This window comes from Eschrichtius robustus, chromosome 11 (genome assembly GCF_028021215.1).
Source record: "Eschrichtius robustus isolate mEscRob2 chromosome 11, mEscRob2.pri, whole genome shotgun sequence".
Lineage (NCBI taxonomy): Eukaryota > Metazoa > Chordata > Mammalia > Artiodactyla > Eschrichtiidae > Eschrichtius > Eschrichtius robustus.
Window position 1 is genome coordinate 61,542,918 of NC_090834.1, and position 27,475 is coordinate 61,570,392.

Sequence of the window (27,475 nt, forward strand, 5' to 3'; positions counted from 1 at the left end):
ATGATCCGTCGATCGGATTCTGACCCTTCCGTCCCCCACTCCGCCCGCTCCTTTCCCCGCAGCCCGGCCCTCTCCCGTGGATCTGCCTTCCCCACTCCTCACCCCGCCCAGCCCCAGCCTCCTGTCCATCCCTTTCTTCCTCGGGTCTCCGTCGTCTCACCGACCCCAGCTCCCTTCCTTGAGCCCCACCCTTGTTCCTTGCTCTGATCCCAGTTGCTCAGCTCGGTGAGGCCCACCCGGGAAGCCCCACTCCGGGGAACCGGCCCTCTTCAACCTTGCGCCGGGAGGGTGGGATCTGGGCGTTGTTTTCCCCAGAGGCTTGGCCCCGAGAAGTGCGGATCTTATGGAAGTGGGGGAGGGGGTCCTAGGAAATTCTTGGATTGTTTTCACCTGGGTGGGGAATGGGTCTGGGTTATGGAGGATATATATCTGAATTGGAGGCGACTTGATGGAATGGTTGGGGAGTGAGGGAGTGGCGGCGGCAGTAGCGGTTTTTGCCCCTTGGGTTAGGCTGTGGCCTGTTGGAAAACCTCGTTTTCTTCTCTTGACTTTCATCCCTGGCGATTCTTTTGGCAGTGTTCATGCTTTTCCAGTCTCTGCCAGATGCTATGTCATGATCGTCTTACTTGGAATTTTTCACATCTCACCTCTCCTTTTTCTGCTTCAACACGAAGCGCAGTGTCTGATTCTCCTCACGGTGGTGCAAACAGGAATTACTGGAGAAATGTTAATTATTCCGTTTCTTCTTGAGTATTTTCCAATTATATATTCAGGATTCCTTAGGGAGAGAAGGCTTTAGAATAACGAACATCTTTGTTTTGTAGGGTTTCCTTTGGGGATAGGGAGTAACAGAGTAGAGAAGAGATAGATTCATCATCCAGTTATCTAAATTCGATTCGAATATATAATACCATTTTGGCTAAATGATTCTTTTATGGTTAATATTCCATAGTATCTGATGAGTGAAATTGTTATCTCATTTACTTGGTCAGGCTCCTGTCATTGTACTTTGTGTTGGGTATAAGGTTCTAATTTTCTGATGGCTGTCTCTAAAAATTACTTCTCGTGGTAATTCCAATTTTATGCTGTATTATGCAAACTTCACACTCTGCAGTTTAGAGATTATCATCCTCCATTATTTTTCTCACACTTTTCTTACCTTTAAAATTGAGACATTGAGAGATTAGTTCCTCCCGAGTCATCAGACGTTGAGTTACATGGTAGGTGTTTTAGGTTAGGCTATAGAAGACATTTATTTCTTTCGATTGGAAAGAAGATAACTGATATAAATTCAGAGCTCTTATTACTGCTCTGAACTATTTATACTAATTTGTGTGGCATCAAAGTAGGTTAATAATAGTTGCAAAATTGCTTCCAGTTAGACCTGATAAGTTGTTTTTCTCCCTTCATACATAATCTTTTCTCCCTGCCCTCTTACCAAGTCTCCTTTTTGCTTTTTTTTGCTATGCAAATATAAACTTGTTTCTTTAAGTGACTTAGTAAGACCTATGAGATTGATCCCTGTCCAGGTATTTTATGACAATTTCAGGACAGTGACATACATAAAATACAGCCTATTGGTTATTATTGATAAATAGGATCTAAAGTGCTTATTGTGCACTCAGGGATGTTATTGCCTGCCTTACATTGTGATGCAGAGCTATTTAGTTTGCATGAAAAATCCATTAATCTCTGTCCTAGGAAGTTTTTAGTATGAATAGAAATCATACTTGATTTCTGTTGAATTTCTTGAGTATTCTAATTCACATTGCAGAGTTTTATGGCTTCTCATTTCTTAGTTTCTTCAAGTCTTTACTAACTCCCCTTCCTTCCACCATAATTCCTGAAGCCATCTTAGATTTTAAGTAGACTTGATTTTTTAGAACAGTTTTAGATTTACAGAAAAATTAAGAAGATCATGCAGAGGTTTCCCATATAGCCCCACCCAATATCCCATATTATTAACATATTAGTAAGGTACATTTGTTACCATTAATGAACCAATATTGATACATTATTAACTAAAGTCTATAGTTTATTCAGATTTCCTTAATTTTTATTTTTGTCTGTTTCAGCATTCAATTCAGGATACCACACTACATTTGGTTGTCCTGTCTCCTTAGGCTCCTCTTAGTTTTTTTAGTATTGTGTTTACATGCTTTTTAACTCTGTGGAACTGTGAGCTTAATTATCTTTTGAGGCTACTACATTGCTAAGTAACACCATCCAGTAGCTTTGGAAAGACGGATCTCTGTTTTCACAGGCAGTGTCTGTAGTTTTCGTATGCATTAGCAAAGGTCTGTAGAGTCAGTGTCATCTTGTTTTCTTTTTTTTAATTAATTAATTAATTAATTTTTGGTTGAGTTGGGTCTTTGTTGCTGTGCGCGGGCTTTCTCTAGTTGCGGCGAGCGGGGGCTTCTCTACATTGCGGTGCGCAGGCTTCTCATTGCAGTGGCTTCTCTTGATGCGGAGCACCGGCTCTAGGCGCGTGGGCTTCAGTAGTGTGGCTCACGGGCTCTAGAGCATAGGCTCAGTAGTTGCGGCGCATGGGCTTTGTTGCTCCGTGGCATGTGGGATCTTCCTGGACCAGGGCTCGAACCTGTGTCCCCTGCATTGGCAGGCGAATTCTTAACCACTGTGCCACCAGGGAAGCACAGTCCATGTCATCTTGATTTAACTCTTCATGAATTTTTTATTTTTAGGTTTTAGAATTCCACAGTTCAGCTTTCAAAGACTAATCTGTGGCAAAGCCTTGTTTGTTTCCTTAATGGCATTGACCACATTTCTAATTCTTACTTGTGTTTATTTTTGTCTATTTCCCACAGCAGAATGCAGGTCCCATGAAGATTAAAAATTATTAAATTTTTTGTTCATTGTATCCCCAGTGCCTAGAATAATGCCAGGCTTGTAGTGGGTACTCAGAATAAATGATGGTTGAATCTAATAGTAACCAAAGCTAGTAGTCATCTTTGTTATGGTGAAGTCTACATTTTTTCCTTGCGCATTTAATAGTTTAACAATAACTCTTTTTATTGGCCCCACATGCAGCTTGTGGGATCTTAGTTCCCCCACTAGGGATTGAGCCTGGGCCCCGGCAGTGAAAGCGCTGAGTACTAACCACTGGACTGCCAGGGAATTCCCAACAATAACATTTTATACTTATATTATTTGATTGTATATAGAGATACTCCAGATGCTCGAGAGCAGGGATTCCAATAATTTATATATAACCTTTATGGTGTAACTAAAAAAAAACAAAAAAACAACAACTGACCTGAATTTTATACTTTTTTTTTGAGTTGGACAAAATTAGTTTTGTTAAAGTTATTTTTAAATTATTTGCTATTAGTATAGCACCTAAAAGTATGTCAAGTGATTATTAAAGACATGTTCATGGAACAAATTTGAAGTTAGGTAGACTATTTAGCTTTTCAAAAACTTAAGGTTCTGGGACCTCCCTGGCGGTCCAGTGGTTATGACTCCCCGGTTCCACTGCAGTGGGTACCGGTTCCATCCCTGGTCGGGGAAATAAGATCCCGCGTGCTGCGTGACACAGCCAAAAAAAAATAAGGTTCTGTATTCTATAATGAAGATGAATTGTTTCAGTATATGAAGCCTCATATTGAATTAATGATACCAGTCTTGGTAATCTTCGTGTAATTCTTACAGTTTCTTTATATTTCAGTAGTATACATGGTTTAATAAAGAAATGTTGAAATACACAGCTTGAACCTGAAGTTTCTTTAAGGAACCTCTTTTGTTACCACCTTTGGCTATTGTCTTGAAATACAGAGGCAATTTTAGGAATGGTTTAGAGTAGAAGGTAATACTTACAAACAAATGTTATGAGTTACAAATTAGGAAATGTAATTTCAAAAAGGAACACATACCTGGCCTAGTACTACTTATTTTTTCACTTTTTATTACCTTTTTTAAAAAAATTTTTATTTATTTATTTATTTTATTTTTGTCTGTGTTGGGTCTTCGTTTCTGTGCAAGGGCTTTCTCTAGTTGCGGCAAGCGGGGGCCACTCTTCATCGCCGTGCGAGGGCCTCTCACTGTCGCGGCCTCTCATTGTGGAGCACAGGCTCCAGGCGCGCAGGCTCAGTAGGTGTGGCTCACGAGCCTAGTTGCTCCGCGGCATGTGGGATCTTCCCAGACCAGGGCTCGAACCCGTGTCCCCTGCATTGGCAGGCAGACTCTCAACCCCTGCGCCACCAGGGAAGCCCTTTATTACCTTTTTTACATCAGTTCTTTTGAATTATAACATGCTGTGTTGGGAAAAAGTGTCTTAATGTCCGAGACTAGGAATACTGAACAGTTTAGATTGGCTAGATCAGTGATCTTTAACTTTTTCTTCTCAAGAGCCTCTCAAGATGCTCTTACAAATTGTTGAGGCTTCTAAAGAGCGGTTTATGTGGTTTATATCACTATTTACTGTGTCAAAAGTTAACTGAGAAAATTGTTTAATATTTAATTCATTTAAAAAGAATAGTGTTAAATCCATTACATGTTGACATAATTTTAATGAAAGAGAACTGTTTTTCAAACAATAATTTAGTGAGGGAGTGGCATTGTTTTACAAATTTGCAAATCTCTGTAATGTCTGGTGTATTAAAAGTCATCTGCTTCTCACAGCTGCTTCTGCATTCAGTCTCTTGTAATATCACACATCACGTAGGCTCTGGAAACTCCACTATACACTCACGAGAGAACAAAAGTGAAAAAAGCCAAATAACATCTTGATATTATGAAAGTGGTTTTGACCCTCAGGAGAGTAGTGGCCCAGCCAAAGGGTCCTGGGGATCCTGGGAGTTGGTGGGCTGCATTTTGAGATCTGCTAGTTTCTAGATGATATTAAGCCATTTGTATCTTGTAGCTTCATATTGCATTTATTTATTTTTTTAACATTTATTTATTATTTTTGGCTGTGTTGGGTTAGTTGCAGTGCTCGGGCTCTTCATTGTGGTGCATGGGCTTAGTTGCCTGTGGGATCTTAGTTCCCCAACCGGGGTTCGAACCCACGTCCCCGGCATTGGAAGGTGGATTCTTAACCAATGGACCACCAGGGAAGTCCCCATATTGCATTTAGAACAGTCAAAGGGAGTTTTTTCCATATCTTGTTTTGAAGTCTTAAAACTAATCAGTACAGCTAGTGATTACGAGCACAGAGCCTGGGTTTTATATTTTAGCCCTGCTCACTGACCTTGGGCAGATTATTGACTTTTTTATGCTTTAACTTCCTTATCTATAAAATAAAGATAATAGGACCTATCATATAGCGTTATTGTGAAGATTAAATTAGTTAATAAATGTAAAGCATTTAGAAGAGTGCCTGGCACATGTTTACTGAAAACTGCTACTCTGTCAATTATCAATAGTTTGTATATTTCTTAAGAGCCTACTCTTAAGAAATATACATTTCATCATGGAAGAAACATATAATACCTAATACAATGTAGTGCAGTGAGTGCAGCTGCTTTGAAAAGTAGAGTTAAAAGATACAGAGAAGTGACAGGGGAGCATGGAATTTCAGGGAAGGTATTGACACATTATAAATATGACTGACTAAAAGTTTAAGGATCTTCTAGTTGAAATTCTTGATTTAGAGCATTCCAAAGTTGGAGGAGACTTGAAGAAGTCACCCAATCCATTTCTCTTAGGGCTTTAAACTGGATTGCTATTTTTCCCCTCTAACTTTATTTTTAACAGTTAACACAATCACATAGTTCACAAATCAAAATTATGTAAAAAGATATACTTTCAGAAAACTTACTGCTACCCCTGTTCCTGTGACCTCATTCCCCACCCCCTCCTCTATTAGTAATTATATATATATACTATTTTCTTATGTATATTCTGGGATTTCTTTATGCAGACACAAGCAAATATGAATACAATTTTTTATTCTTCCTTACATACGCGGTATCAGATTTTATTCTGCTTGCTTTTTTTCCCTTAACAATAACTCCTAGAGATGTTTTCCCATTAGTACTTAGAGCACGTTCCCATTCTGTTGTTTTGTTTCTAAATACAATTTTTTTGATTTAGAATAGTTTTAGATATACAGAAAAATTGCAGAGATAATACGGAATTCCTGTATACTCTACACCAGTTTCCTCTGTAATTAACAGCTCACCTGTACATTTTTCACAACTAATGTACCAATATTGATACATTATTATTAACCAAAGTCCATATTTTATTTCGATATTTTATTTCGATTTCTTTAGTTTTTTTCCTAATGTCTTTTTTCTGTTCCAAGATCCCACCTAGGATACTACATTTGATTTAGTTGTTAGATTTCCTTAGGCTGTTCTTGTCTGTGACAATTAAACTGGACCACTCTTAAGTTACTTCATTCTAAGAGATCTCCAGGAGAACATATTTTGTAATTTTTAGTATTAAACTTCCCTGTTCTGAAATTCTCAAATCTATTCCCTTGCTATTGTAGTTAAGTTTTTTCTTCTTAGGTAGGCAATATATAGTGATAAAGACAGCTTGAGAGACAGACTTTGGTTCTAATCTTGAACCCCGTGTTTACAGTGTGATCTTGGACAGTTTATTTAACCTTTCTAAATTCTTTTCATTTCTGATATGCAGTACTAACCTGGCAGTGTTGTTTTCCCCATCCTCTAAATATAGATATTATACATTTTGGTTAGATCAGTATTTAATCTTCACATTATTGTTATTAGGTAATGGTATTCACAGCTGAGCTGTGTAGTATACTGATTACTTGTACTATATTCAGTATTTTTTTTTGTTTGTTTTCCTTTGTGTCACTATTTGACTTCCTTTTTTTCTTAATTATCTCCAAACTCTTTACCAGTAGTGTAGATCTCAGTTATTTGAATGCATCAGGTTTGCCTGGGACATCTCTCCCAGAACCTTCTGACCTCTTCTAATTTATACTGTTGTGTAATAGTTACCCTCCAGAATTGATGTACAACTGTCAACGTGTGATCTCCTTTACTTTCATTTGGAGGATTTCCTTCTCTCTTGTGTTGGATGGATCCCTTGTTTCTCAGATTACTTTTTTCTTCTTTGTTTTACTCATTACGTTGAATGCATCCACCAGTAGGTAGCTTCCTAATAAAGGGAACATGAGAGGAAGTTTTTTGAGACCTTTATGTCTGAAAATGTGTTTGTACAACCTTTACACTGAAGTTTGGTGGGGTTTAGAAATTTGGGTTGGATATATTCTTCCTTCAGAAATTTGAAGACAAATGTATTGCCTTGTAGAGTCTAGTATTGCCATTATGACTCTTGGTATTTTGATCTTTCATAATGATGTGTTTATTTTCATTTTATGTGCTGAGTAATAGGTATAAATATTTTCAAACTGGAAACTTAAGTTGTTTATTTTCAGGAAATTTTCTTGACTTAACTAGTATGATATTCTCTTCTCCATTTTCAGTTCTCTGGAATTCTTATTAGACCTCCTGGATTGATCCTTTAGTTGTATCTTATCTTGCCCCTTTTTCATTTATTTGTTTCTGTTTTAATTCTTAAAAAATTTTCTCAACTTTCTTTTACCCTATTACATTTTATTTCTGCTATCATTTTAATTTCAAAGAGCTCTTTGTTTTCTGATTGTTTCTCTCTATAACATCTTTTTGATTCTAGTGTCTTCTCTTGTCGTTAAAATTTTTTTTAATTGAAGTATAGTTGATTTTCAACATTGTGTTAATTTCTGCTGTATCTCTTGTCATTTTGAGGATATTAAAGAGATATATGGCTTTCTTTTCAATACTCAGTTTTTTGTAAATTGCTTTTCACTTGTTTATTCTAGTTTCTCTATTTCTTGTTTGATGTGGTCCTCAAAGAACTAGTATTCTTTTTTTTTTTTTTTTTTTTTTAGAACTAGTATTCTTGACTGTCTCCTTCTGTTTAAGAGTTGAGCACTAAAATTTGATTTTAAGCTCTTTTGTGGGTTTATTGGGATTCTCTGTAGGACAATCTGGCTGAGTTATTTTGGGGGGAAGAAATCTCTAATGTTAGCTCTTTTAAGTCTTTTTGCCGGTCACATTTCTTTTTTTTTAAAATTAATTAATTAATTTTAATTTTTGGCTGCTTTGGGTCTTCGTTGCTGCACGCAGACTTTCTCTAGTTGCGGGGAGCAGGGGCTACTCTTTGTTGCGGTGTGTGGGTTTCTCATTGCGGTGGCTTCTCTTGTTGCAGAGCATGGGCTCTAGGCACGTGGGCTTCAGTAGTTGTAGCACGCAGGCTTCAGTAGTTGTGGCTTGCAGGCTCTAGAGCTCAGGCTCAGTAGTTGTGGCGCAGGGGCTTAGTTGCTCCGCGGCATGTGGGATCGTCCCAGACCAGGGCTTGAACCCATGTCCCCTGCATTGGCAGGTGGATTCTTAACCACTGCACCACCAGGGAAGTCCTGCCAGTCACATTTCTTAAAGAAGAGTTGTCCAGTGTCCTGCTGGAGAGGATAAGATTGGTTGCCAGCTTTCTTGGAGCTGAATGGATACAGGGTTTGAAGATAACACCAGAGTATATGAATTTAATTTACTTTGCTTTTAATACTGTTTGTACTTTAGCCTTCGCTTGAACTTGTATTCACCAGTCCAGAAACCCTCTATTTTCCTTTCTCATAGCATAATCTATAGTTTTCTGATGAAGTGGGAGAGGAACCTGGCTGTGTGGAATAGAGGAGGGGATGTGAGGGTGTGAGTCTCCCTTTTAAACAGATTTTCATCCATTCCTTTCATTTTTAGCACCATCTTTACCCTTATTTCTAGATGTACTTGGTGCCTACATTGCGGGGGGGTTCTCTGGCACAAATCAGATGTTTCTCAGCTTTCCCCATTGTCAGTTTAAAATTGATCTTATAGAATCTATTAGGTCAGGTACCACTTTGCATTTGCTTTCTAGCTTCTAACTGATATTCTGAGAATTGACACATTTCAACATTTAGAATTGCTTAGGGTTTTCAGTTTCTGTTCTTTTTTTTCTCTTTTTTTAAAAATAAATTTATTTATTTTTGTCTGCACTGGGTCTCTGTTGCGTGAGGGCGTTCTCTAGTTGCGGCGAGCGGGGGCTACTCATCGTTGTGGTGCACGTGCTTCTCATTGCAGTGGCTTCTCTTGTTGCAGAGCACAGGCTCTAGGTGCGTGGGCTTCAGTAGTTGTGGCACGTGGGCTCAGTAGTTGTGGCTTGCGGGCTCTAGAGCGCAGGCTCAGTAGTTGTAGCACACGGGCTGAGTTGCTCCACGGCACGTGGGATCTTCATGGACCAGGGCTCGAACCTGTGTCCCCTGCATTGGCAGGCGGATTCTTAACTGCTGCACCACCAGGGAAGTCCCTCCTCTTCTTTTTTAAAAGTACATTTTATAAAATTAAAACCAACTCATTTATGTCCACATTTATAGCAGCATTATTCACAGTAGCCAAAAGGTAGAAGCAATGCAAGTGTTCATCCATGGATGAATGGGTAGACAAAACATGGTACTGTGTATACATACAATGAAATATTTTTTTTTATATAGACAAATTACATCTAACGTCTTTTATTTATTTATTTATTTATTTAGCACACACTGTATTTTATTTTTACAAGCGATAAACAGACTGACACCAAAGAATATACAAATCAATTTTCACTGCAAAGTAAAGGAGCTGTTACAGTGGAGGATTACTGGACTGAATGTCAATATTATGACATAGTATGAGTGTGTTTCGTGTTTGGTAATTGCAATCATTGTTGCTTTTGTTGTGGTCATCCATTTACAATGCTTGGTGTCATACAATGAAATATTATTCAGCCTTAAAAAGGAAGAAAATTCTGACACATGCTTTAACATGGATGAACCTTGATGACATTATGCTAAGTGAAATAAGCCCATCACAAAAGGACAAATACTGTATGATTTTTTAAACTAACTGATACTAAGCATTACTGTTATCTCAACCTGCCATTGTGAGATTGCATAAAACCTTGCCCAGACACCCTGCGTAGACTTCTCTTTGAGATGAAGTCCAAGCTCTTCTGCCCTAGTTAGACCCTTTCAGAGTCTGGATTCTACCTTCCCATCTCTAACCTTGTTGGTAGAACTCATCTTTACCTATTACTGTTAGACAGGTTTTTTTTTTTTTTTAAGTTTAAAAAAAAAATCATTAAGGTGTTACATGCTGTAGAGAACACACATCTTTGCATTTTAAGTTTTCTGTTCTAAGAATCATAGAATCTTACAGGTCATTTATCTGTTTAACAGATGTCCACTATGTGCCAAGCATAGAGCTAGGTCCCGGGGGATGTAGTTTTTAACAGATCAGGTATAATCTCTGTTCTCTTCTTGTTTATGGTCTGGGAGGGAGCAGTAAAGTAGATTTAAATCTTTATATTTGTACCTTCCAACCTCTGTTCTTGGACCTCCCCTCCAATCCATCCATCACATTGATATCAGAGTGAACTTTATAAAATGTAAATCAGAGTAACTTCTTATTAAAAACAAAAACATTTTGACTGTGCTTAATGCCACAGAATAGTACACTTAAAAATGGTTAAAATGGTAAATCTTATGGTATAGTTTATCACAATAAAATTTTTAAAAAATTGTAAAAACTCAAAAAAACCCACCTTTGTAGGTTGGTTTTTTTTTTTTTTTTTTTTTGCTTTTGCTTAAATCACTCTTAGAATAAGGTCTAAAATCTTTCCAAATGATCTACATTGCTCACACTGAAATTTTTGGCTCCTCCCCATCCGTCCATTCTTGAGCATATCTCCCACCATCTCTCTCTGTTTCAGCCATACTGACCTTTTTTAAGTTATAACTCTTAACCGATCTCCATCTTGTTATATATTTCCTCTTCCCCTTTGTCAGATTAACTCCAGCTTATCCTTTAGCTTCAAGAAACTTCTTCAAGCCTTTGTTGACTTCCTCAGAGTAGTTTAGTTTCCCATTCTTTATAGACTGTCAACACTGTCCTTCTCCTTGCTGCCTTTAATACAATTGTAATTATTTGTCTGTTAAAATTTCTGTTTTCCATTTGTTCTGTAAGTTCCACAGAGGTAGCGTTCATGAATTTATTGTTCATTGCTGTATTCAAAGCACATTGCATAGTGCTTGGCATATAGCGGGAGCTCACTAAATATTTTCAAATAAGTGAATGATTTATGATTTTTACCATACTTAGTTTCAGAAAGGCTTTGAGGTAGCTTGCTACCTCAAAAATACACATAAAAGAGGATAATTAAAAGAAAAACAGAATAAGACAAAAAAACCTAACGTAGGAGGAGAAAGGTTTGATATGCCAAGTATCTGGTATGAATCTGAAGAGTCAGTGGCTCAAGATGAGGAAAATGATGACTCAGAAAAGGCTATTGGATTTATCAAGAACTAATTGATAATTTTTTTTTTTTTTAAATATTGCCTTTTTTTTTTTTTTTTTTTAATTATTAGCACGTTTATTTATTTATTTATTTGGCTGTGTTGGGTCTTCGTTTCTGTGCGAGGGCTTCCTCCAGCTGCGGCAAGCGGGGGCCACTCTTCATTGCGGTGCGCGGGCCTCTCACTATCGTGGCGTCTCTTGTTGCGGAACACAGGCTCCAGACGCGCAGGCTCAGTAGTTGTGGCTCACGGGCCTAGTTGCTCCACGACATGTGGGATCTTCCCAGACCAGGGCTCGAACCCGTGTCCCCTGCATTAGCAGGCAGATTCTCAACCACTGCGCCACCAGGGAAGCCCGATAATTTTTAAAAAGTGGTCTCAGTAGAGTTTTGGAGAGTCAAGAAGTCAGTCGTTATAAATGGCATATTTGAAGAGTGAGTTTGTGATTTAACCAAATATGTTTCTGGGTTCTTAAAGGATTATTTAACCCCTTTATTATGGGAAAATTTGAACATATAAAAAGGTACAGAGAATAGTGTCATGAGCCCCCATAAACTCGTACTCAGCCTCAACAATTATCCCCCCCGCCCCCACATACCAGGGTGAGTTGAAGAAAATCCCATATATCCTATCATTGCAAATATTTTGGTATGATTGCTAAAAGATGAGAACTTTCTTATTGGTATATTCTTGACATTCATGGATATAGTTGCCCACAGAGGCCTTTATTTTTGGGATACTTTGCATTACATGGTTTGAGACTTAACATTTTAGGATCTCTAAATCTTTGCTATCCAATTGAGCTTTCTGTGATGGAGGAACTGTCCCATATTTGTGCTGTTTAATATGGTGGTGGCTACAGTGACTGAGAACTGATTTCAAAATTTTATTTCACTTTAATTTCAGTAGTCTCATGTGGTTAATTAACCCTTTATCTGGCTTTAACCATCCTCTTAAAACTGAAGAATATCCCTTTCAGAGATCTATGCATGTGTACTTTAAATTATCTACATAATCAAGGTGAGTTGATTATAATAGGGAAGTAGAGAATGTGATGACTCATGGATTTAGACAGATTTTAGGCCACCTCTGGACTAAAGATATTTGATCTGTAGTACTTAAGGCTGCACAAAATCCATTTTTAGATCTTTTAAATCTCTGTCCTTGGTGCCTAGCATAATGTCCTTCATACAGGCAACCATAAAATATTGAATCTGTCCAGTCATTAGGAATCTGAGTAAACAGGTCTTTCTTTCTTCTTTAAGCAGGTGACAGAAGCACCAACATATTGACATTAAGTAAATAGGACAAAACTAGATGGCTATTGAAGTTACTAATTTGCAAACCTTTTATGTTTGTTTATCAAGTTGTTTAATATGGAATGTTTCTTTCCTTTGGCCTGTGAAACTTCTATAGTTAATGTGATATGGGGGGAAAGTTCTGGGGCAGGAGTTAGGGATACTGAACTGTGGTCTTTTTTCTGCCACCTTATACATTATGAGCTCTTAAAGCGTTCATTTTAACCTCTCTAGGTAAAATGAGAAGAATCTACCCATATAATACGGCCTGCAGAGATGGTCCTCTGTAGGCTCCACCCAGAAACTTAATGTCAGCACCTCTCATATATTCCTACCTATTTAATGCTCTCAGAGCTTTCAGAAATTGAAAGTAGTTCCTCTTCACAGAAAGACTGAGTATGTTTCGTTTTATTTATTTATTTAACATTTTATTTATTTTATTTATTTATTTTTGGCTGTGTTGGGTCTTCATCGCTGCTCACGGGCTTTCTCTAGTTGCGGCAAGCGGGGGCTGCTCTTCATTGCGGTGCGTGGCCTTCTCATTGTGGTGGCTTCTCTTGTTGCAGAGCACGGGCTCTGCGCACGTGGGCTTCAGTAGTTGTGGCACGAGGGCTCAGTAGTTGTGGCGCACGGCTTAGTTAGTTGCTCTGTGGCATGTGGGATCTTCCCGGACCAGGGGTTGAACCCATGTCCCTTGCATTGGCAGGCGGATTCTTAACCACTGCACCACCAGAGAAGCCCCCCCTTTTAAAAAAAATATTTATTTATTTATTTATTTTTGGCTGCATTGGGATGTTTAGTTTTAAATAAAGCATTCCTTTTGTTCTTTCAAAATTCTTTAGTTGAACTTTCCTCTCCAAAATATTGTACATTTGTTTTCAAAATCTCTGATACTGCAATAATTAATCTTTTGTGTAAAAACAATCTAAATGGTTATTTCAACCTCAGTCTGATTGCTATTATTCTAAATACTGTGATGATTTATTTTTATTTTTCAGAATTTTTTCATTTGTGCCTGGTTATGGCTTGAAGTGTGTGTTCTTCCCATGTTCGTATGTTGAAGTTTAACCTCTAGTACCTCAGATGCAACTGGTTAAGGTGAGGTCCTCCTGGGTTAGGATGGGCCGCTATACAGTATGACTCGTGTCCTTATAAAAAGGGGAAATTTGGACACAGATATACACAGAGAGAATGCCATCTGAAGGTGAAGGCAGAGATCAGGGTGATGCTTCTGTACACCAAGGGATGCCAAGGACTGCCAGCAAACCACCAGAAGCTAGGGAAGAGGCTTGAAACAGATTCTTTTCACAGCCCTCAGAAGGAATTAACTCTGCCAACACCTTGATTTTGGATTTGTAGCCTCCAGAACTGTGAGACAATAAATTTCTGTTGTTTAAACCATTCAGTTTGTGGTACTTTGTTATAGCAGCCCTAGCAAACTAATACAATGCTTAATATCGCTTTGCAACCAAATCTAGAAATATAGCACCTCCTGACAGCTGTAATGGTTAATGTGTATTTCCTGTCAAACTATCAATACTAAATATCAACTGACATTTGATTACTTACTACAGATCAGACCCTGTTGTAAGTACTTTACAGTCTTAACTAGTTTAACCCTTAAAACCAACTCCGTGAGATCTTTGGAGAAGTGGTTGATTTCAGGGCTGGGGCAGGGAAAATACAAAATAAGCTGGAGAGTATTGTGGTGCCAGAAAATAAGGAAGTGTTTATGAAGGGATGGGGACATGTTGAAAGGGCACAGGAGCCAATGTGAAAGAGCGCCCAATAGGGAAAGTTGGAAATTTTTGAGCAACAAAATAAATAATGGTGATATTGGATTATAACCCACATAATTAAGATATTTATGAATACATATTTAAATAAATAGATAAGAAAGGACCGCTCTTGTAGTAGATAGAATGAGGGAAATAGAAAATCACCACTGGAATACCACAGTGCTAATTGCTACAGGCAAGATCCATTTGATGAATGCTAAAATCAGAGGGCAAAATTTTGTGAAGACACAGGATATTTGAATAATCTCAAAGTATCTTCCTCAAGATATTTATTATTTACAAGGGGAAAAACAGTAACTTATGGTAGAGAAACTGTGGAGATTGCCATAATCAAGTGATCAAGGTTAACATCACTAGGAATAAGACATTAATATGACATCATGTATTTCTTTTATGATGCACTGAGAAAGGCACATCAGTTCTGTGGTGGTCTTGTCAAAAATGTATGACCTCATTCTAATGAGAAAACATTAGACAAATCTAAATTGAGGGACATTACACAAAATAACAGACCAGTTTTCTTTGCACGTGTCGAGGTCATAAAAACAGGAAAGATAGGAAATGTCACCGATGAGAGGAGACCAAGGAGGTTTGTAACTTTTCTGTAAAATAAAAAGTTGACATAGAAAACAAACTTATGGTTACCAAGGGGGAAAGGTGGGGAGGGATAAATTAGGAGTTTGGGATTAGCAGATACAAACTACTATATATAAAATAGATAAACAACAAAGTCCTACGGTATAGCACAGGGAACTATATTCAGTATCTTGTAATAAGCTATAATGAAAAAGAATATAGCAACAACAACAATATATATATATATATATATAAAACAGTCACTTTGCTGTATACCAGAAACTAACACAACATTGAAATCAAATATATTTCAATGAAAAAAAGTTGAAATATTCCTATAAGATAGGTACTACTGTTATTCTTATTTTACCATGAGGAAATTCAGGCACAGATAGGTTAAATAACTTGTCTCAGTAGTATATACAGTTAGTAACTGGCCAAACTTGGGTTTCAGCTCAACAGCCTGGTTCTAGAGCTCCAGTACTAAGACACTAAACTATACAACCTTTCCTTGATAAATTTTGTATAGGTAGAAGATGTGCAGAAAGTACAGGATACTTTGGTGTTCCCAAAACCATAAGAGTGAAAAAACTGTAATCATCTCTGGAAAGTTGAGCTACATGAACTAAATGTTAGATAAGATTAAGTGTTTCTCAGGTATTTTGCTATACTGGACTTTTGTAATTTATATGACAAAATTCTTAATACATGTAACTTACAGTTAAGTAGAGAGTAAGATAAACAAATTAGTTTTAAAATTCAGTGACTTTGAGGACTTCCCTGGTGGCTCAGTGGTTAAGAATCCACCTGCCAATGCAGGGGCACGGGTTTGATCCCTGGTCCAGGAAGATCCCACATGCCGTGGAGCAACTAAGTCTGTACACCACAACTACTGAGCCTGCGCTCTAGAGCCTGTGAGCCACAACTACTGAGCCCGTGTGCCACAAATACAGAAGCCCGCGTGCCTAGAGCCTGTGCTCTGCAACAAGAGAAGCTACCACAATGAGAAACACCACAACGAAGAGTAGCCCCTGCTCGCCACAACTAGAGAAAGGCTGTGTGCAGCACCGAAGACCCTACGCAGCCAAAAATAAATAAATTAATTACAAAAAAGAAAGTTTAAAAATTCAATGGCTTTGATAAAATTTGCTTTGTTGATGATTGTGTTACTGGCTGACACTGAATAAGAAGTAATAAGAATCACTTCACATGTTGCTTATATACAAGGAAAATCATAGGTTTGTTTAATCATGGAATTAAAATGTGATATTCAAATGAGAATTGTCCAGTCACATCAAGAAGGCAAAAGTACAACTGAAAAAAGTCTTTGGATTTGTAATATGTTACAGAAAAGATAATAACTTGTTAATTTGCAATTCTAAGATCTGAACAATAAGAGAAAGGCTTAAGCTGAAACATAGTGAATTTTTTTTTTAACATCTTTATTGGAGTATAATTGCTTTACAATGGTGTGTTAGTTTCTGATGTATAACAAAGTGAATCAGCTAGACGTATACATAGATCCCCATATCTCCTCCCTCTTGCATCTCCCTCCCGTCCTCCCTATCCCGCCCCTCTAGGTGGACACAAAGCACTGAGCTGATCTCCCTGTGCTATGAAACATAGTGAATTTAAGTCATATATATGGAAGAATTTCCTGACTGAAAAGGTTGTAGAAATATTAAGAGTGGGTTATGAAATCACCTGGAGATATTTCCTTTTTTATTTTTATTTTTAAAAAAATTCTTTATTTTATTTATTTATTTTTGGCTGTGTTGGGTCTTCGGTTCTGTGCGAGGGCTTTCTCCAGTTGCGGCAAGCGGGGGCCACTCTTCATCGCGGTGCGCAGGCCTCTCACTATCGCGGCCTCTCTTGTTGCAGAGCACAGGCTCCAGACGCACAGGCTCAGTAGTTGTGGCTCACGGGCCTAGTTGCTCCGCGGCATGTGGGATCTTCCCAGACCAGGGCTCGAACCCGTGTCCCCTGCATTGGCAGGCAGGTTCTCAACCACTGCGCCACCAGGGAAGCCCTGATATTTCCTTTTTTAAACAGAGAAATGATTTCTTGGAAGAGCTAGGCATACTCAGACGGAACCAGGAGTATACCTACAATACTTAACAGTTTTCTAATTTGTATTGTATAGAACCATATTTGTTGATAATTAAATATTCTTGTTAGTTTTAGTTGGTCTTCCTTGCCTCAATATATGCTTCCTTTTATCAGAACTTCTTCTTCTTTTTTTTTTTTTTTTTTAATAATGGAGACATTCATTTGGATTTTCCTACAGGATGGTAGTTATTATTAGTAGCTCACACTTATTTTTTTTTAAATTAATTAATTTATTTATTTTTGCTGTGTTGGGTCTTCGTTTCTGTGCGAGGGCTTCCTCTAGTTGCGGCAAGCAGGGGCCACTCTTCATCGCGGTGCGCGGGCCTCTCACTATCGCAGCCTCTCTTGTTGCAGAGCACAGGCTCCAGATGCGCAGGCTCAGTAATTGTGGCTCACGGGCCTAGTTGCTCCGCGGCATGTGGGATCCTCCCAGACCAGGGCTCGAACCCGTGTCCCCTGCATTAGCAGGCAGATTCTCAACCACTGCGCCACCAGGGAAGCCCTATCAGAACTTCTTGATGACTGAGTGAATAAATTTATATAATACAGAATAAATTATATGGCATGGGTTGGGAGTGGGACAGGAAGAAAAGTATTAGAACATAATGCTGTATGAAGTTTTGTGTGTATGGTGGCACAGGAGTATTAAGTACAAATGTTAAAATATTGTTGGAAGAAAAATGAATAGCCACGGTGTTCAGGATAAGATTAGTTAGGCTTTGATTGAAATGGTCATTTAAATTGCCTTTATATAGGCGGATATAAAGAATGTACTGTTAGGGATTTTGAAAACTATTTTGGAGAAATAAGCTTAGCTGAAGAGATTTGAATGAATACAGAAGAAATACAAATACAGAAGGAATGCTGTTCTAAAATTAGATATGTCTAATCTTTATGAAAAGGAGCTATTTTAATTTCCGGAAACTAAATAGCTTCCAGAAGTATTGATCATAAATGGGTAGGAATATATGAAAGGGTGCTAAAATATGTCTTTGGACAATGTAAAAGAGCTACCTAAGTGGACTATACTCTTTCTCTGGAGTTTTGGGTTACCCTCAATACAAGGAAGATACAACAACTTGAATGCTGACCAGATGAGACATTGAGATCCTGATCTACTATTTGGAGATTCTGTCTTTTTTTTTAAATTCATTCATTCATGCATGAATGAATGGGTCTTAGTCTTAGTTGTGGGGTCTTAGTTGTGGCCCGCGGGATCTTTTTTTTTTTTTTTTTTTTAGTTGCGGCATGCATGCGGGATCTAGTTCCCTGACCAGGGATCGAACCCCGGCCCCCTGCGTTGGGAGTGCAAAGTCTTACTCATTGGACCACCAGGGAAGTCCCTGGAGATTCTGTCTTTAAAACAAAACAAAAACTACCTTGAACAAAATATTAAAGAATTTATCCTCTATACCTAAATGATATATACTTGTATTGTAAGGTATATGTATTGCCAGTTTTAAACCCCATGAGAGCAAAGACTTTAGTTTCTTTATTTATTGTAATTTTTAAAAAAATTGGTATGCTGGAAAATGTGTTTTACTAGAGTTGAAGGGAGGGTATTTTCGAGCTTTGTTTTTCTTTCTTGGGTTTTTAGTTTTGATTACTTCATTATTATTGAGAAATGTTTTTCCAAAGTCAAAACTTATTTGCTTAAATTTTGCTGTAGAAAAGTTAAGGTGCACATTAAAGAAACTACACTCACAGTTTAGAGAAAGACTTTTAATCTGTAACACAGACACTATGATAGTCTTATTAAACTGTTGCTTCATCCTCCTTCAAAGCATGTGTCCTTTATTCTCCATAAAGAAAAACAAAAGGTGTATTTCTTTTTTGAACAGACCAACCTATGATTGCTTGCTTTTTTCACTCTTAATGACAACTTTTTAATGAACAGAAAATGTTAGTTTTAATGTAGATAGATGTATCAATCTATAAAAATCTGTGATTTTTGTGTCCCATTTAGAAGTTTTTCCATAGCCTGAGTAATGAAGATAGTCTCCTCTATTATATTTTAGAAATTTTGTTTTGTTTTTTGTGTTTTGTTTTGCTTTGCCTTTCACATTTAGGTTTATGATCCAACTGAAATTGATCTTTGTGTGTACTATGAAATAGATGTCAGGTTTAATTTTTTTCAGTGTGGATATGTAATTATCCCAACATCATGTATTTAAAAACATTTCTTTTCCTCAGTGCTCTGCCATGTCGGTTTTATAATGACCAACTGTCTATAAATTCATTGACCTGGTTCTGGAATTTCTATTCTGCTAAATGCTTTGTCTACCCTTGCAACAATACAAAACTTACTCACTATAACTTAATATAAAAATTACTGATTTACCAGAGAGAAAATCCTCTCACCTTATTCTTTTTATTTAAGAATGGCTTGGCAATTCTGGCCTTTGCAACCCTGGGGAAGGTTTTTAAAATAGAGCTTCAATTTCTTTAAGATTTTCTTTTTTCTTTCTTATTTTTTTCTTATTTTTTCTAGGACTTTGTACATTTCATCTACTGTTTCAAATTTATTAGTGCAGATTACTCATATTACTCATGTTTTTATGTCTGCAGGATCTGTAATCATGCTTCATTAATTTCTAATACTGGTTATCTGTACCTTTCATTTCTTCTTGGTAAGACTTACTGGAGGTTTATAAATTTAATAGTTGTTTTTTTTTTTAATTTTAATTTTATTTATTTATTTATTTATTTTTGGCTGTGTTGGATCTTTGTTTCTGTGCGAGGGCTTTCTCTAGTTGCGGCAAGCAGGGGCCACTCTTCATCGTGGTGTGCAGGCCTCTCACTGTCACGGCCTCTCTTGTTGCTGAGCACAGGCTCCAGACGCACAGGCTCAGTAGTTGTGGCTCACGGGCCTAGTTGCTCCACGGCATGTGGGATCTTCCCAGACCAGGGCTCGAACCCGTGTCCCTTGCATTGGCAGGCAGATTCTCAACCACTGCACCACCAGGGAAACCCAATTTAATAGTTTTTTGTTCAAAGAACTTAAACAGCCTTGGTCAGCCTTGTTGACTCTCAATTGTGTGTTTTCTGTTTTATTTCTGCTCTTTATTTCCTTTCTTATAGTTTCTTTGGTTTATTTTGCTGGTCTTTTCCAACTTCTTGAGAGAGGGATATATAGCTCATGTTTAGTTTTTTTTTTTTTCCCCTAATATACGCTCATATAAGTGTGTGTGTGTGTGTAATTGTATAAATTTCCCTTTAAGTACTATTATAGTAGTGTTTTGGAGATTTGCTCTGCAGTATTTTTGTCATTCAGTACAAAATGCTTTCTAATTTCTATTTTGATTTCTCCTTTGACTCATTGGTTATTAGAAGTGTATTATTTCGAAATACTTGGGGACTTTCTAGTTTTCTTTATGTTTTTGATTTCTACTTTAATCGTACTGTGGTCAGAGAATATATTTTCACTGTTTTTAATTTTCTTGATATTTTTCTTTATGGTCCATATGTTATGTCAGTTTTAATAAATATTCCCTTTGTGCCCGAAAAGAATGAATTTGTTAGGTGCAGAATTCAATATATGATCACTAGATCAGTTTTGTTAATCAAGTGGTTCAAATATTGTGTGTCTTTATCGAATTTTTGTCTATTCTGTTATTGAGAGAGGTATGTTAAAATTTTCCATGGTGATTGTGGCTCTGTATATGTATCCTTGTAGTTTTTCCATTTTTAACTTACAGGTTTTTGAGACTTTTTTTCTGGCCACACCACGTGGCATGCAGGATCTTAGTTCCCCAACCAGGGATCGAACCTGTGCCCCCTGCAGTGGAAGCGCAGATTCTTAACCACTGGACATCCAGGGAAGTCCCTGGAATTGTTATTGTGTTCTTGGTGACTTCAACCTTTTATCGTCATTAAGTGTTCCACTATTTCTAGTAATGCTTTTTGCCCTAAAGTTTACTTTGATGTTAGTATAGGTATACCATCTTTATTTTGGCTAATGTTTTCATAGTATTTATATTTTTCTGTCCTTTTTAATTAATTTATTTATTTTGGCTGCCCTGCCCGGCATATGGGAATCTTAGTTCCCTGACCTACCAGGGCTTGAACCCGTGTCCCCTGCATTGGCAGGCAGATTCTTAACCACTGCGCCACCAGGGAAGTCCCTCTATCTTTTTACTTTCAACATTTTTGTATTCTTATGTTTCAGATGTGGCTTAGTAGTCATCTAGTTAAGTTTTGTGTTTGTCCGGTCTGATAATTGTTTTTAAAATTGGAACATTAGTACATTTACATTTAATATAATTATATATTTGGATTTAAAATAAATCTACCATCTTCTCAATGTGCTTTCTTTTTGTCCTGAGTGTTTCTTTTCCTCTTCTTGTGTTATTTGAATTTGTAGTCTTTTAAAAAATTATTCCATATTCTTTATTAATTGGGAAGTTATACAATTTTTTTTTTCTTTTTCTTTTTGTGATTAGCCCAGAAATTGTGGCATGCAGCCATGAGTTTAAAAAGTTTACAGGTAATTGATTCCTTTACCCTTCTGGACAGTGCAGGGACCTTGGCAGTCTAATTCTACTTACCATTCTTCCTTCTGACTTGACTTACTATGTGTACTTTAAGTGTGTGTGTGTGTGTGTGTGTGTAAAACCCCATAAGATATTATTTCAGAGAGTGATTGTTTAGATTTTTTTTTTACAAGGAAAACTTTTTATTGAAATGTAACATATAGAAAAGCATATGAATCTTAAGTGTACAGGTTGAATGAGAAAAATTGCTAGTTATATTGACCTGAATATTCCCATCCTTACGAAAGTTATTTCTTAAATTAATTAGTGAAGTTGGCCTTCTGGTTCTAAAACCTCAGTTCACTGAGTTTTATCATAAGTGTGCCCCTGTGAGCTATATCTACTTTCATTTTTCCAAGAATGCAGACTCTGGACAACCTTAGTGAATGCTGTCTACTTGATGGTTTCTTTCATTGATTATTTCATTTAGTGCTAGGCAGGGACCAACATTGAGTATAGCCATGAACAAGATAGATGAGGTTCCTGTTCTACAGCTTATCATTTGTAAGTTAGGAGAGGTAAACTAGTAAATAAATGCACAAACAAGATAATATGAGTTAAGTTCCTTATATTGCCATTTTTTTCTTATTTTAACCCCATAAGAAGGAGTGGATCATGCTTTTCTACACTTAGACTTAAAAAGTTTTTGAGTAAAGTTAATGCTGGAGAAGCTAGTCTTATGCTAGTACTTATTTTGAACTTCCCACTGAACTGTTCTTTGAGGGTACAGATTATTTCCAAGTCATCTTTTTAAAAACATTTTTTGTATTGAAGTATAGTTGATTTGTGTTAGTTTCTGGTGTATAGCAAAGTGATTCAGTTATATATACGTATGCATGTATGTATGTATATATATTCTTTTCCATTATGGTTTATTACAGGATATTGAATATAGTTCCCTGTGCTGTACAATAGGACCTACTTACTTACTTATTTATTTATGGTTGCATTGGGTGTTCGTTGCTGCACGCGGGCTTTCTCTAGTTGGGGTGAGCGGGGGCTACTCTTTGTTGCAGTGTGTGGGCTTCTCATTGAGGTGGCTTCTCTTGTTGCGGAGCACGGGCTCTAGGCGCACGGGCTTGAGTAGTTGTGGCTTGCGGGCTCAGTAGTTGTGGCTTGTGGGCTCTAGAACACAGGCTCAGTATTTGTGGCGCACGGGCTTAGTTGCTCTGCGGCCTGTGGGATCTTCCCGGACCATGGATCGAACCCATGTCCCCTGCATTGGTAGGCGGATTCTTAACCCCTGCGCCACCAGGGAAGTCCCTAGGACCTTTTTGTTTATTTTATATATAGTAATTTGTATCTGCTAATCCCAAACTCGTAATTTATCCCTCCCCCAGCCCCTTTTCCCCTTTGATAACCATAAGCTTGTCTTCTAAGTCTGTGAGTCTGTTTCTGTTTTGTAAATAAGTTCATTTGTATCATATTTTAGATTCTGTATATAAGTGATATCATTTGGTATTTGTCTTTCTCTTTCTGACTTAATTCACTTACTTAGTATGATAGGTCCATCCATGTTGCTGTAAATGGCATTATTTCATTCATTTTGATGACTGGGTAGTATTCCATTGTGTATATGTACCACATCTTCTTTATCCATTCATCTGTCGATGGACATTTTGGTTGCTTCCATGTCTTGGCTAGTGCTGCTATGAACATTGGGATGCATGTATCTTTTTTAATTAGTCCAACTCGTCATTTTATCCTTAAGATACATTCATAGATGAATGTTAACTTTGTTGTAGGAATAAAATAAAAGCCCTGCTGCCATCTAAAATACTTCTAGAAATACAATCTTAGGCTGAAAGTAATTTTTTTTTTTTTTTTGGTCGCCCCGCATGCCTTGCAGGAATCTGAGTTCCCTGAACAGGGATTGAACCTGGGCCATGGCAGTGAAAGCCTGGAATCCTAACCACTAGGCCACCAGGGAGCTTGGCTGAAAGTAGTTTTGAGAGGTAATTTAGTTTTTCTCTCCTCCAGGCAGAACCACATCTGGTACTGAGTTCATAAGTTCATAATGTAACCAGGAAAGAAATGTTCCACAAAACTGGGTTACATGAGCAAAATCTCAGAGGCTCCAAGGAACCTGTTATGCTTGAAGAATAACCAATAGCTTTCCATCATTGTCAGATGGTATTTGTGTTTGGCAAGGTTAGGAGATGAGACTAGAAAGGCTAAGCTCAAGTTTGAATGCCTGCTAAGGATCTTTAGCTTATGGAGACTGGGGAGCCTTGGAATGTTTATAAATTGTTGAAAGGTATCTCTGGCAGTATAGAGGATGGACATTTTCTTTGCACAGTGTTTTATTCTCTTGTTCACCCTCTTTCAGCCGTTGTAAACTCCTTTGCATTCAAGGCCTTACTTACATTTGTTTTTCATTCTCATCCTCCAACCTCCTTGTTTCCTAGCACTTGGAAGTTTTGGAATGAAGTGAGAAATAGTAGCCATCCAAGAATTAATATATTTGTTTATGTTTTATTCATCTTTGATAAGAGTAGCCAGTGGGTCGTTACCTTTATGTGAATATCTTTTCTGTCTTCACGTTTTGTGTAGTCAAATATTTTTGTTTTTACTTTGGATGTCTCCATTTCATCATCTTGGAAACTCATATCATAGGTCTAATGCCTTTAACATAAATATTATTATAAAGAAATAAATCATACTTATTAAAAAACAACTTTTGAGCCATAGATGTGAAATTACTTATTCAGCAAATATTTTATACAACCAAATTCATTCTCCCCGTTTTTGAATGTGATTGTACAAGTGTAGTTGTAGTTCTCTTCTTCTTTTTTTTTTTTTTAAATCATCTTTATTGGACTATGATTGCTTTACAATGGTGTGCTAGTTTCTGCTTTATAACAAAGTGAATCAGCTCTACATATACATATATCCCCATATCTTCTCCCTCTTGCATCTCCCTCCCATCCTCCCTATCCCACCCCTCTAGGTAGTCTTGTGACTACCTGGGCTGATCTCCCTGTGCTATGCGACTGCTTCCCACTAGCTATCTGTTTTACATTTGGTAGTGTATATATGTCCATGTCACTCTCTCACTTCATCCCAGCTTACTCTTCCCCCTCCCCGTGTCTTCAAGTCCATTCTCTACGTCTGCTTCTTTATTTCTGTCCTACCCCTAGGTTCTTCAGAACCTTTTTTTTTTTTTTAGATTCCATATATATGTGTTAGCATACAGTATTTGTTTTTCTCTTTCTGACTTGCTTCACTCTGTATGACAGACTCTATAGGGTCCATCCACCTCACTACAAATAACTCAATTTCATTTCTTTTTATGGCTGAGTAATATTCCATTTCTTCCTTTTTTTTTTTTTTTTTTTTAAGCTTTAGGAAAAACGAAATCTTTATTCAATTTAGGTCTTTAGAGAAAAGCTACTAACTTTATTGAACTTCATGTGTTGTTGACTAGGTTTGCTGCATTGGAGTAATGTTAGCGTGGTTTAATTGATTTTCTCTTTTGCTGTAGAATTGCATCACCTAGGTGAGACATCTTAGCTGTGATATTGCAGTGAGTTTTGCTTGCAGCTGAGCTTTTTTGCTGTGGTCCGTAGGTACCTTTTTCAGGTGTCTTCGTTACCATGATGGACTACAGATAGTGTTGTTTTTGTGTGTTTGTTGTATTTTTATGCTTAACTCTTACTAAAATCATAGCATCTGATTTAAGGTACTATTATTATCATAGCACATTAATCTTTTATAAGGGCTTATTTTTGGGGGAAAAATTAGAAAATATAAGTATCTTCTCTGGTTCAGTATTATCTGACCAATATAACTGACCAGATTATGAAGCAGTTCATAAATGTTCATTTATATAGGTTGTAGAATAATTGAGACTTCTCCTTTTATGCAAACATTAGTCTTATAATCTTTGAATCCTAAGTACTCTTGAAGAGTATATTATGTGAGGAATTACTTTACCACTTACAGAAGTTATCTCTTAAATTAGTATACCTTGGTCTTCTAGAGGCCCAATAATTAGTTCCTCTAATCTTTAATATATTAGCAGCCCTTTTTTAAAGTTATCTTTGGTGCTCCAGTATTAAAATTATTATACATAGTAAAATTTACCATTTTAACTTATTTCTATATGTACAGTTCAGTGGCATTAAGTATTTCACATTGTTGTACAATAATCACCACGATGGATTTTATTTATCTGTCTATTTATTTATTTATTTATGGCTGTGTTGGGCCTTCGTTGATGTGCTCGGGCTTTCTCTAGTTGTGGCGAGCGGGGGTTACTCTTCATTGTGGTGTGCAGGTGTCTCATTGTGGTGGCTTCTGTTGTTGTGGAGCACGGGCTCTAGGCGTCCCTTGCATTGGCAGGGGGATTCGTAACCACTGAGTCACCAGGGAAATCCATGATAGATTTTTAATAACAGCTTTATTGAGATGAAATCGTACATCACACAGCCCTTTTTTCCCTGGAATCTGAGGAGCTCTCGCAGATTTTGATTTCCCACTCTAGAACTCGTATCTAGATCACCATGGTGACGGAACAGAGGTTGATGAGAGCTATTGGAGTTTTTTTTTGTTTTTTGTTTTTTAATTAATTAATTATTTATTTATTAGCTGTGTTGGGTCTTCGTTTCTGTGTGAGGGCTTTTCTTTCTAGTTGCGGCAAGCAGGGGCCACTCTTCATCACGGTGTGCGGGCCTCTCACTATCGCGGCCTCTCTTGTTGCGGAGCACAGGCTCCAGACGCGCAGGCTCAGTAGTTGTGGCTCACGGGCCTAGTTGCTCCGCGGCATGTGGGGTCTTCCCAGACCAGGGCTCGAACCCTTGTCCCCTGTGTTGGCAGGCAGATTCTCAACCACTGCGCCCCCAAGGAAGCCTGCTATTAGAGTTTTTTAATTCATGGACCAGAAGTGATGAAACTCCAGTCGAATGTTGCCGTACCGATTCCGAAAGACCATCAGGTTCTAATCAAAGTCCAAGCGTGTAGTGTAAACCCAGTGGACACACAAATTCACTCTTGTACCTACAGTAGAAAACCACTTCTACCTTATACTCCTGGATTAGATGTGGCTGGGATAATAGACGCTGTTGGAGAATGTGTATCTGCTTTCAAGAAAGGTGACAGAGTTTTCACTACCAGCACGATCTCTGGGGGCTACGCAGAGTATGCTCTAGCAGCCAATTACCCTGTTTACACACTGCCGGAAAAACTGGACTTTAAACAAGGAGCTGCCATCAGTATCCCATATTTTACTGCTTATTGAGCTGTGCTCCACAGTGCCTGTGTGAAAGCTGGAGAAAGTATTCTGGTTCATGGAGCTAGTGGAGGAGTTGGGATAGCAGCATGCCAGATTGCTAGAGCTTATGGCTTAAAGGTTTTGGGCACAGCTGGTACTGAGGAAGGACAAAACACTGTTTTGCAAAGTGGGGCCCACGAAGTGTTTAATCACAAAGAAGCTAATTATATTGATAAAATTAAGAAATCTGTTGGTGAAAAGGAGTTGATGTGATTATTGAAATGTTAGCTAATGTAAATCTTAGCAATGATTTGAATCTTTGTCACATGGAGAACGAGTAATAGTTGTTGGCAGCAGAGGTCCTGTTGAAATAAACCCACGGGAGACACCATGGCAAAGGAATCTAGCATAATAGGAGTTGCTCTCTATTCATCCACCAAGGAGGAATTTCAGCAGTTTGCAGCAGCCCTCAAGCCGGAATGGAAATTGGTTGGTTGAGACCAGTATTAGGTCCTCAGATTCCATTGGAGAAGGTGGCCCAGGCTCATGAAGATGATATTCAAAGCAGTGGGGCTACTGGAAAAATAATTCTTCTCTTAAAATGATTA

General features: G+C 37.7%; 1 protein-coding gene and 1 pseudogene across 2 annotated transcripts in view; both read left to right on the plus strand.

Annotated features, from left to right (window-relative positions):
• Positions 1–27,472, plus strand: LOC137771333 (zeta-crystallin pseudogene; annotated as a pseudogene).
• The window catches only part of RAB6A (RAB6A, member RAS oncogene family), a 78,021-nt gene that overhangs the window by 715 nt on the left and 49,831 nt on the right, over positions 1–27,475 (plus strand). The window lies entirely within an intron of this gene.